We start from the raw sequence: 12,800 nt of genomic DNA on the forward strand, positions 1-12,800 counted from the left end.
TAAGATATTAATTGAAACCAGGTTTAATGGTCTGTTTCAGTGTGGTACCACATTACTACGTGATCGAAACAAGAAAAAACCCAGGATCTGTTCTAGAATTATGTGAAGAATGCGAAAGTATGAGACTGATGAGGGCAAATCCTAGACCTAACCTAGTCCTAACATGTGTTATCCTCTAAAATATTGACAGAAACCACGTTTAAATGAGAGTTTCAGTGTGGTACCACATTACTACGTGATCCAAACCAGAAAAAATCCCAGGATCTGTTCAACAAGTATGTGAAAAATGCGAAAATATGACCCTGATGAGGGCAAATCCCAGACCTATCCCAGACATAACTTGCGTTATCCTATAAAATATTTATCAAGACCATGTTTAATTGACTGTTTCAGTGTGGTACCACATTACTACGTGATCGAAACAAGAAAAAACCCAGGATCTGTTCAAGAAGTATATGAAGAATGCGAAAGTATGAGTCTGATGAGGGCAAATCCCCACCTAACCCAGACCTAACGAGTGTTATCCTCTAAAATATTAATCGAAATCAGGTTTAATGGTCTGTTGCAGTGTGGTCCCACATTACTACGTGATCGAAACAAGAAAAAACCCAGGATCTGTTCAGGAATTATGTAAAGAATGCGAAAGTATGAGACTGATGTGTGCAAATCCTAGACCTAACCTAGACCTAACATGTGTTATCCTCTAAAATATTGACGGAAACCACGTTTAAATGACAGTTTCAGTGTGGTACAACATTACAACGTGATCCAATCCAGAAAAGCCCAGGATCAGTTCAACAAGTATGTGAAGAATACAAAAGTATGAGTCTGATGAGGGAAAATCCCTGGCCTAACCTAGACATAACATCCGTGATCCTCTAAAATATTGATCGAAACCAGGTTTAATCGACTGTTTCAGTGTGGTACCACATTACTACGTGATCCAAACCAGAAAAAACCCAGGATATGTTCAACAAGTATGAGAAATATGCGAAAGTATGAGCCTGATGAGGGCAAATCCCAGACCTATCCCAGACATAACTTGCGTTATCCTATAAAATATTTATCAAGACCATCTTTAATTGACTGTTTCAGTGTGGTACCACATTACTACGTGATCCAAACCAGAAAAAGCCCAGGATCTCGTCAACAAGTGTGTGAAGAATGCGAAAGTATGAGTCTGATGAGGGCCAATCCCCACCTAACCCAGACCTAACGAGTGTTATCCTCTAAAATATTAATCGAAATCAGGTTTAATGGTCTGTTGCAGTGTGGTCCCACATTACTACGTGATCGAAACAAGAAAAAACCCAGGATCTGTTCAGGAATTATGTAAAGAATGCGAAAGTATGAGACTGATGTGTGCAAATCCTAGACCTAACCTAGACCTAACATGTGTTATCCTCTAAAATATTGACGGAAACCACGTTTAAATGACAGTTTCAGTGTGGTACAACATTACAACGTGATCCAATCCAGAAAAGCCCAGGATCAGTTCAACAAGTATGTGAAGAATACAAAAGTATGAGTCTGATGAGGGAAAATCCCTGGCCTAACCTAGACATAACATCCGTGATCCTCTAAAATATTGATCGAAACCAGGTTTAATCGACTGTTTCAGTGTGGTACCACATTACTACGGGAAAGAAAACAGAAAAAACCCAGGATCTGTTCAAGAAGTATATGAAGAATGCGAAAGTGTGAGTCTGATGAGGGAAAATCCCAGGCCTAACCTAGACCTAACATGCGTTATCCACTAAAATATTAATCGAAACCAGGTTTAATTGACTGTTTCAGTGTGGTACCACATTACTACGTGATCCAAACCAGAAAAAACCCAGGATATGTTCAACAAGTATGAGAAATATGCGAAAGTATGAGCCTGATGAGGGCAAATCCCAGACCTATCCCAGACATAACTTGCGTTATCCTATAAAATATTTATCAAGACCATGTTTAATTGACTGTTTCAGTGTGGTACCACATTACTACGTGATCCAAACCAGAAAAAGCCCAGGATCTCGTCAACAAGTGTGTGAAGAATGCGAAAGTATGAGTCTGATGAGGGAAAATCCCTGGCTTAACCTAGACATAACATGCGTTATCCTCTAAAATATTGATCGAAACCAGGTTTAATCGACTGTTTCAGTGTGGTATCACATTACTACGTGAAAGAAAACAGAAAACACCCAGGATCTGTTCAACAAGTATGTGAAGAATGCGAAAGTATGAGTCAGATGAGGGAAAATCCCAGGCCTAACCTAGACCTAACATGCGTTATCCACTAAAATATTAATCGAAACCAGGTTTAATTGACTGTTTCAGTGTGGTACCACATTACTACGTGATCCCAACCAGAAAAAACCCAGGATCTCTTCAACAAGTTTGTGAAAAACGCGAAAGTATGAGCCTGATGAGGGCAAATCCCAGACCTATCCCAGACATAACTTGCGTTATCCTCTAAAATGTTTATCGAAACCAGGTTTAATTGACTGTTTTAGTGTGGTACCACTATGCTACGTGATCCAAAGCAGAAAAAACCCTCGCTCTGGTCAACATGTATGTTAAAACTGCGAAAGGATGACCCTGATGAGGGCAAATCCCTGGCCTAAGCTAGACCTAACACGCGTTATCCTCTAAAATATTTATCAAGACCAGGTATAATCGACTGTTTCAGTGTGGTACGACATTACTACGTGAAAGAAAACAGAAAAAACCCAGGATCTGTTCAACAAGTATGTGAAGAATGCGAAAGTAAGAGTCTGATGAGGGAAAATCCCAGGCCTAACCTAGACCTAACATGCGTTATCTATTAAAATATTAATCGAAACCAGGTTTAATTGACTGTTTCAGTGTGGTACCACATTACTACGTGATCCAAACCAGTGGAAGCCTAGGATCTGGCCAACAAGTATGAGAAATATGCGAAACTATGAGCCTGATGAGGGTAAATCCTAGACCTAGCCCAGACCTAACACGCGTTATCCTCTAAAATATTTATCAAGACCATGTTTAATTGACTGTTTCAGTGTGGTTCCACATTACTACGTGATCCAAACCAGAAAAAGCCCAGGATCTGTTCAACAAGTATGAGAAATATGCGAAAGTATGAGCCTGATGAGGGCAAATCCTAGACCTAGCCCAGAACTAACATGCGTTATCCTCTGAAATATTTATCAAGACCATGTTTAATTGACTGTTTCAGTGTGGTACCACATTACTACGTGATCCAATGCAGAAAAAAACCCTCGATCAGGTCAACATGTATGTTAAAACTGCGAAAGTATGACCCTGATGAGGGCAAATCCCCACCTAACCTAGACCTAACGTGTGTTATCCTCCAAAATATTAATCGAAATCAGGTTTAATGGTCTGTTTCAGCGTGGTACCACATTACTACGTGATCCAAACCAGAAAAAACCCTGGATCTGTTCAAGAAGTATGTGAAGAATGCGAAAGTATGAGTCTGATGAGGGAAAATTCCTGGCCTAACCTAGTCCTAAAGTTCGTTATCCTCTAAAATATTGATCGAAACCAGGTTTAATTGACTGTTTCAGTGTGGTACCACATTACTACGTGATCCAAACCAGAATAAGCCCAGGATCTCTTCAACAAGTTTGTGAAAAACGCGAAAGTATGAGCCTGATGAGGGCAAATCCCAGACCTATCCCAGACATAATTTGCGTTATCCTCTAAAATATTTATCGAAACCAGGTTTAATTGACTGTTTTAGTGTGGTACCACTATGCTACGTGATCCAAAGCAGAAAAAACCCTCGCTCTGGTCAACATGTATGTTAAAACTGCGAAAGGATGACCCTGATGGGGGCAAATCCCTGGCCTAAGCTAGACCTAACATGCCTTATCCTCTTAAATATTGATCGAAACCAGGTTTAATGGACTGTTTCAGTGTGGTACCACATTACTACGTGATCGTATCCAGAAAAAGCCCAGGATCTAGCCAACAAGAATGAGAAATATGCGAAAGTATTAGCCTGATGAGGGCAAATCCTAGGCCTAGCCCAGACCTAACATGCGTTATCCTCTGAGATATAAATCGAAATCAGGTATAATGGTCTGTTTCAGCGTGGTACGACATTACTACGTGATCGAAACCAGAAAAAAACCAGGATCTGTTCAAGAAGTATATGAAGAATGCGAAAGCATGAAGCTGATGAGGGCAAATCCTAGACCTAACCTGGACCTAACATGTGTTATCCTGTAAAATATTGACGGAAACCAGGTTTAATTGACATTTTCAGTGTGGTACCACATAACTACGTGATCCAATCCACAAAAGCCCAGGATCAGTTCAATAAGTATGTGAAGAATGCGAAAGTATGTGTCTGATGAGGACAAATCCGAGACCTAACCTAGACTTAACATGTGTTATCCTCTAAAATATTAATCGAAACCAGGTTTAATCGACTGTTTCACTGTGGTACCACATTACTACGTGGTCGAAAACGGAAAAAACCCAGGATCTGTTCAAGTATGAGAAATATGCGAAAGTATGAGCCTAATGAGGGCAAATCCTAGACCTAACCCAGGTCTAAAGTGCGTTATCCTCTAAAATATTGATCGAAATCAGGTTTAATGGACTGTTTCAGTGTGGTACCACATTACTAAGTGATCGAATCCAGAAAAAACCCAGGATCTAGCCAACAAGTATGAGAAATATGCGAAAGTATGAGCCCCATGAGGGCAAATCCCAGACCTAGCCCAGACCTAACATGCGTTATCCTCTGAAATATTTATCAAGACCATGTTTAATTGACTGTTTCAGTCTGGTACCATACTACTACGTGATCCAGTGCAGAAAAAACCCAGGATCAGTCCAACAAGTATGTGAAAAACCCAATAGTATGAGCCTGATGAGGGCAAATCCCAGACCTATCCCAGACATAACTTGCGTTATCCTCTAAAATATTGATCGAATCCAGTTTTAATGGACAGTTTTAGTGTGGTACCACTTTGCTACGTGATCCAAAGCAGAAAAAACCCTCGCTCTGGTCAACATGTATGTTAAAACTGCGAAAGGATGACCCTGATGAGGGCAAATCCCCGACCTAGCCCAGACATAACATGAGTTATCCTCTAAAATATTGATCGAACCCAGGTTTAATGGATAGTTTCAGTGTGGTACCACTTTACTACGTGATCGAAACCAGAAAAAACCCAGGATCTAGCCAACAAGTATGAGAAATATGCGAAAGTATGAGCACCATGAGGGCAAATCCCAGACCTAACCTAGACCTAACATGTGTTATCCTGTAAAATGTTGACGGAAACCAGGTTTAACTGACAGTTTCAGTGTGGAACCACATTACAACGTGATCCAATCCAGAAAAGCCCAGGATCAGTTCAATAAGTATGTGAAGAATGCGAAAGTATGTGTCTGATGAGGGCAAATCCCAGACCTAACCTAGACTTAACATGTGTTATCCTCTAAAATATTAATCGAAACCAGGTTTAATGGACAGTTTCAGTGTGGTACCACTTTACTACGTGATCAAATGCACAAAAAACCCTCGATCAGGTCGACATGTATGTCAAAACTGCGAAAGTATGACCCTGATGAGGGCAAATCCCTGGCCTAAGCTAGACCTAGCATGCGTTATCCACAAAAATATTGATCGTAACGAGGATTAATTGACTGTTTCAGTGTGGTACCACATTACTACGTGATCCAATCCAGAAAAGCCCAGGATCAGTTCAACAAGTATGTGAAGAATGCGAAAATATGTGTCTGATAAGGGAAAATCCCAGGCCTAACCTAGACCTAACATGCGTTATCCTCAAAAATATTGATCGAAACCCGGTTTAATCGACTGTTTCACTGTGGTACCACATTACTACGTGGTCGAAAACAGAAAAAACCCAGGATCTGTTCAAGTATGAGAAATATGCGAAAGTATGAGCCTGATGAGGGCAAATCCTAGACCTAACCGAGGTCTAACGTGAGTTATCCTCTAAAATATTGATCGAAATCAGGTTTAATGGACTGTTTCAGTGTGGTACCACATTACTACGTGATCCAAACCAGAAAAAACCCAGGATCTCTTCAACACGTAAGTGCAAAACGCGAAAGTATGAGCCTGATGAGGGCAAATCCCAGACCTATCCCAGACATAACTTGCGTTATCCTCTAAAATATTGATCGTAACGAGGATTAATTGACGGTTTCAGTGTGGTACCACATTACTACGTGATCCAAACCAGAAGAAGCCCAGGATCTCTTCAACACGTAAGTGCAAAACGCGAAAGTATGAGCCTGATGAGGGCAAATCCCAGACCTATCCCAGACATAACTTGCGTTATCCTCTAAAATATTGATCGAAACCAGGTTTAATCGACTGTTTCAGTGTGATACCACATTACTACGTGATCGAAAACAGAAAAAACCCAGGATCTGTCCAACAAGTATGTGCAGATTGCGAAAGGATGAGTCTGATGAGTGAAAATCCCAGGCCTAACTTAGACCTAACATGCGTTATCCTCAAATATATTGATCGAAACCAGGTCTAATCGACTGTTTCAGTGTGGTACCACATTACTACGTGATCGCAAACAGAAAAAACCCAGGATCTGTTCAAGTATGAGAAATATGCGAAAGTATGAGCCCCATGAGGGAAAATCCCAGACCTATCCCAGACATAACTTGCGTTATCCTCTAAAATATTCATCGAAACCAGGTTTAATCGACTGCTTCAGTGTGGTACCACTTTGCTACGTGATTCAAAGCAGAAAAAACCCACGCTCTGGTCAACATGTATGTTAAAACTGCGAAAGGATGACCCTGAAGACGGCAAATCCCAGACCTAGCCCAGACATAACATGAGTTATCCTCTAAAATATTGATCGAAACCAGGTTTAATGGATAGTTTCAGTGTGGTACCACTTTACTACGTGATCGAAACCAGAAGAAACCCAGGATCTAGCCAACAAGTATGAGAAATATGCGAAAGTATGAGCCTGATGACGGCAAATCCTAGACCTAGCCCAGACCTAACATGCGTTATCCTCTGAAATATTTATCAAGACCATGTTTAATTGACTGTTTCAGTCTGGTACCCCAATACTACGTGATCCAGTGCAGAAAAAACCCAGGATCTGTTCAACAAGTATGTGAAAAACGCGATAGTATGTGTCTGATGAGGGAAAATCCCAGGCCTAACCTAGACATAACATGCGTTATCCTCTAAAATATTCATCGAAACCAGGTTTAATCGACTGTTTCAGTGTGGTACCACTTTGCTACGTGATCCAAAGCAGAAAAAACCCTCGCTCTGGTCAACATGTATGTTAAAACTGCCAAAATATGAGTCTGATGAGGGAAAATTCCTGGCCCAACCTAGTCCTAACGTGCGTTATACTCAAAAATATTAATCGTAACGAGGATTAATTGACTGTTTCAGTGTGGGACCACATTACTACGTGATCCAATCCAGAAAAGCCCAGGATCAGTTCAACAAGTATGTGAGGAATGCGAAAGTATGTGTCTGATGAGGGAAAATCCCAGGCCTAACCTAGACCTAACATGCGTTATCCTCAAAAATATTGATCGAAACCCGGTTTAATCGACTGTTTCACTGTGGTACCACATTACTACGTGGTCGAAAACAGAAAAAACCCAGGATTTGTTCAAGTATGAGAAATATGCGAAAGTGTGACCCTGATGAGGGCAAATCCCAGACCTAACCTAGACCTAACATGTGTTATCCTCTAATATATTGGCGGTAACCACATTTAAATGACAGGTTCAGTGTGGCACCACATTACCACATTGGCCAATCCAGAAAAAGCCCAGGATCTAGCCAACAAGTATAAGAAATATGTTAAAGTATGAGCCTGATGAGGGCAAATCCAAGACCTAACCCAGACCTAACACGCGTTATCCTCTAAAATATTTATCAAGACCAGGTTTAATTGACTGTTGCAGTGTGGTACCACATTACTACGTGATCCAAGCCAGTGGAAGCCTAGGATCTGGCCAAGAAGAATGAGAAATATGCGAAAGTATGAGCCTGATGAGAGCAAATCCCAGACCTAACATAGACCTAACATGCGTTATCCTCTAAAATATTGATCGAAACCAGGTTTAATGGACTGTTTCAGTGTGGTACCACATTACTACGTGATCCAAACCAGAAAAAATCCCAGGATCTGTTCAACAAGTATGTGAAAAATGCGAAAATAAGGCCCTGATGAGGGCAAATCACAGTCCTATCCCAGACCTAACTTCCGTTATCCTCTAAAATATTGATCGAAACCAGGTTTAATTGACTGTTCAGTGTAGTACCACATTACTACGTGATCTAAACCAGAAGAAACCCAGGATCTGTTCAACAAGTATGTGAAGAATGCGAAAGTATGAGTCTGATGAGGGAAAATCCCAGGCCTAACCTAGACCTAACATGTGTTATCCTCAAAAATATTGATCGAAACCAGGTTAAATCGAATGTTTCAGTGTGGCACCACATTACTACGTGATCCAAACCAGAAAGAAACCCCGGATCTGTTCAACAAGTATGTGAAGAATGCGAAAGTACGAGCCTGATGAGAGCAAATCCCAGACCTAACATGTGTAATCCTCTAAAATATTGACGGAAACCAGGTTTAATTGACAGTTTCAGTGTGGTACCACATTACTACGTGATCCAATCCAGAAAAAGTCCAGGATCTAGCCAACAAGAAAGAGAAATATGCGAAAATATGAGCCTGATGAGTGCAAATCCTAGACCTAGCCCAGACCTAACATGCGTTATCCTCTGAAATATTTATCAAGACCATTTTTAATTGACTGTTTCAGTGTGGTACCACATTACTACGTGATCCAAACCAGAAAAAACACAGGATCTGTTCAACAAGTATGTGAAAAACGCGAAAGTATGAGCCAGATGAGGGCAAATCCCAGACCTATCCCAGACATAACTTGCGTTATCCTATAAAATATTGATCGAATCCAGTTTTAATGGACAGTTTTAGTGTGGTACCACTTTACTACGTGATCCAATGCAGAAAAAACCCTCGATCAGGTCAACATGTATGTTAACACTGCGAAAGGATGACCCTGATGAGGGCAAATCCCAGACCTGTCCCAGACCTAACTTGCGTTATCCTATAAAATATTGATTGAAACCAGGTTTAATTGACGGTTTCAGTGTGGTACCACTTTACGACGTGATCCAAAGCACAAAAAGCCATCGATCAGGTTTACATGTATGTTAAAACTGCGAAAATATGAGTTGATGAGGGAAAATTCCTGGCCCAACCTAGTCCAAACGTGCGTTATACTCAAAAATATTGATCGTAACGAGGATTAATTGACTGTTTCAGTGTGGTACCACATTACTACGTGATCCAAACCTGAAAAAGCCCAGGATCTCTTCCACACGTATGTGAAAAACGCGAAAGTATGAGCCTGATGAAAGCAAATCCCAGGCCTAACCTAGACCTAACATGCGTTATCCTCCAAAATATTAATCGAAACCAGGTTCAATGGTCTGTTTCAGTGTGGTACCACATTACTACGTGATCGAAATAGGAAAAAACCCTGGATCTGTTCAAGAATTATGTGAAGAATGCGAAAATATGACCCTGATGAGGGCAAAACCCCAGCCCAACCCAGACAAAACTTGCGTTATCCTCTAAAATATTTATCGAAACCAGGTTTAATTGACTGTTTCAGTGTGGTACCACATTACTACGTGATCCAAACCAGAAGAAACCCAGGATCTGTTCAACAAGTATGTGAAGAATGCGAAAGTATGAGTCTGATGAGGGAAAATTCCTGGTCTAACCTGGTCCTAACGTGCGTTATCCTCTAAAATATTGATCGTTACCAGGATTAATTGACTGTTTCAGTGTGGTACCACATTACTACGTGATCCAAACCTGAAAAAGCCCAGGATCTCTTCCACACGTATGTGAAAAACGCGAAAGTATGAGCCTGATGAAAGCAAATCCCAGGCCTAACCTAGACCTAACATGCGTTATCCTCTAAAATATTCATCGAAACCAGGTTTAATCGACTGTTTCAGTGTGGTACCACTTTGCTACGTGATCCAAAGCAGAAAAAACCCTCGCTCTGGTCAACATGTATGTTAAAACTGCGAAAATATGAGTCTGATGAGGGAAAATTCCTGGCCCAACCTAGTCCAAACGTGCGTTATACTCAAAAATATTGATCGTAACGAGGATTAATTGACTGTTTCAGTGTGGTACCACATTATTACGTGATCCAATCCAGAAAAGCCCAGGATCAGTTCAACAAGTATGTGAAGAATGCGAAAGTATGTGTCTGATGAGGAAAATCCCAGGCCTAACCTAGACCTAACATGCGTTATCCTCAAAAATATTGATCGAAACCCGGTTTAATCGACTGTTTCACTGTGGTACCACATTACTACGTGGTCGAAAACAGAAAAAACCCAGGATCTGTTCAAGTATGAGAAATATGCGAAAGTGTGACCCTGATGAGGGCAAATCCCAGACCTAACCTAGACTTAACATGTGTTCTCCTCTAAAATAATAATCGAAACCAGGTTTACTTGACTGTTTCAGTGTGGTACCACATTACTACGTGATCGAAACAAGAAAAAACCCAGGATCTGTTCAAGAATTATGTGAAGTATGCGAAAGTATGAACTGATGAGGGCAAATCCTAGACCTAACCTAGACCTAATATGTGTTATCCTCTAAAATATTGACGGAAACCACGTTTAAATGACAGTTTCAGTGTGGTACCACATTACCACATTGGCCAATCCAGAAAAAGCCCAGGATCTAGCCAACAAGTATAACAAATATGTTAAAGTATGAGCCTGATGAGGGCAAATCCAAGACCTAACCCAGACCTAACACGCGTTATCCTCTAAAATATTTATCAAGACCAGGTTTAATTGACTGTTGCAGTGTGGTACCACATTACTACGTGATCCAAGCCAGTGGAAGCCTAGGATCTGGCCAAGAAGAATGAGAAATATGCGAAAGTATGAGCCTGATGAGAGCAAATCCCAGACCTAACCTAGACCTAACATGCGTTATCCTCTAAAATATTGATCGAAACCAGGTTTAATGGACTGTTTCAGTGTGGTACCACATTACTACGTGATCCAAACCAGAAAAAATCCCAGGATCTGTTCAACAAGTATGTGAAAAATGCGAAAATATGACCCTGATGAGGGCAAATCCCAGTCTTATCCCAGACCTAACTTGCGTTATCCTCTAAAATATTGATCGAAACCAGGTTTAATTGACTGTTCAGTGTAGTACCACATTACTACGTGATCTAAACCAGAAGAAACCCAGGATCTGTTCAACAAGTATGTGAAGAATGCGAAAGTACGAGCCTGATGAGAGCAAATCCCAGACCTAACATGTGTAATCCTCTAAAATATTGACGGAAACCAGGTTTAATTGACAGTTTCAGTGTGGTACCACATTACTACGTGATCCAATCCAGAAAAAGCCCAGGATCTAGCCAACAAGTATGAGAAATATGCGAAAGTATGAGCTTGATGAGGGCAAATCCTAGACCTAACCCAGACCTAACACGCGTTATCCTCTAAAATATTTATCAAGACCAGGTTTAATTGACTGGTGCAGTGTGGTACCACATTACTACGTGATCCAAAACAGTCGAAGCCTAGGATCTGGCCAAGAAGAATGAGAAATATGCGAAAGTATGAGCCTGATGAGAGCAAATCCCAGACCTAACCTAGACCTAACATGCGTTATCCTCAAAAATAGAGATCGAAACCAGGTTAAATCGACTGTTTCAGTGTGGCACCACATTACTACGTGATCCAAACCAGAAAAAACCCCCGGATCTGTTCAACAAGTATGAGAAAAACGCGAAAGTATGAGCCTGATGAGGGCAAATCCCAGACCTATCCCAGACATAACTTGCGTTATCCTATAAAATATTGATCGAATCCAGTTTTAATGGACAGTTTTAGTGTGGTACCACTTTACTACGTGATCCAATGCAGAAAAAACCCTCGATCAAGTCAACATGTATGTTAACACTGCGAAAGGATGACCCTGATGAGGGCAAATCCCAGACCTAACCTAGACTTAACATGTGTTATCCTCTAAAATATTAACCGAAACCAGGTTTAATGGTCTGTTTCAGTTGGGTACCGCATTACTACGTGAACGAAACAAGTAAAAACCCAGGATCTGTTCAAGAATTATGTGAAGTATGCGAAAGTACGAGACTGATGAGGGCAAATCCTAGACCTAACCTAGACCTAACATGTGTTATCCTCTAAAATATTGACGGAAACCACGTTTAAATGACAGTTTCAGTGTGGTACCACTTTACTACGTGATCCAAAGCAGAAAAAACCTTCGATCAGGTTTACATGTATGTTAAAACTGCGGAAGTGTGACCCTGATGAGGGCAAATCCCAGACCTAACCTAGACTTAGCATGTGTTATCCTCTAAAATATTAATCGAATCCAGGTTTAATGATCTGTTTCAGTTGGGTACCGCATTACTACGTGATCGAAACAAGAAAAAGCCCAGGATCTAGCCAACAAGTATAAGAAATATGTTAAAGTATGAGCCTGAAGAGGGCAAATCCAAGACCTAACCCAGACCTAACACGCGTTATCGTGTAAAATATTTATCAAGACCAGGTTTAATTCACTGTTGCAGTGTGGTACCACATTACTACGTGATCCAAACCAGTGGAAGCCTAGGATCTGGCCAAGAAGAATGAGAAATATGCGAAAGTATGAGCCTGATGAGAGCAAATCCCAGACCTAACCTAGACCTAACATGCGTTATCC

This window comes from Colletes latitarsis, chromosome 3 (assembly GCF_051014445.1).
Source record: "Colletes latitarsis isolate SP2378_abdomen chromosome 3, iyColLati1, whole genome shotgun sequence".
Classification (NCBI taxonomy): domain Eukaryota; kingdom Metazoa; phylum Arthropoda; class Insecta; order Hymenoptera; family Colletidae; genus Colletes; species Colletes latitarsis.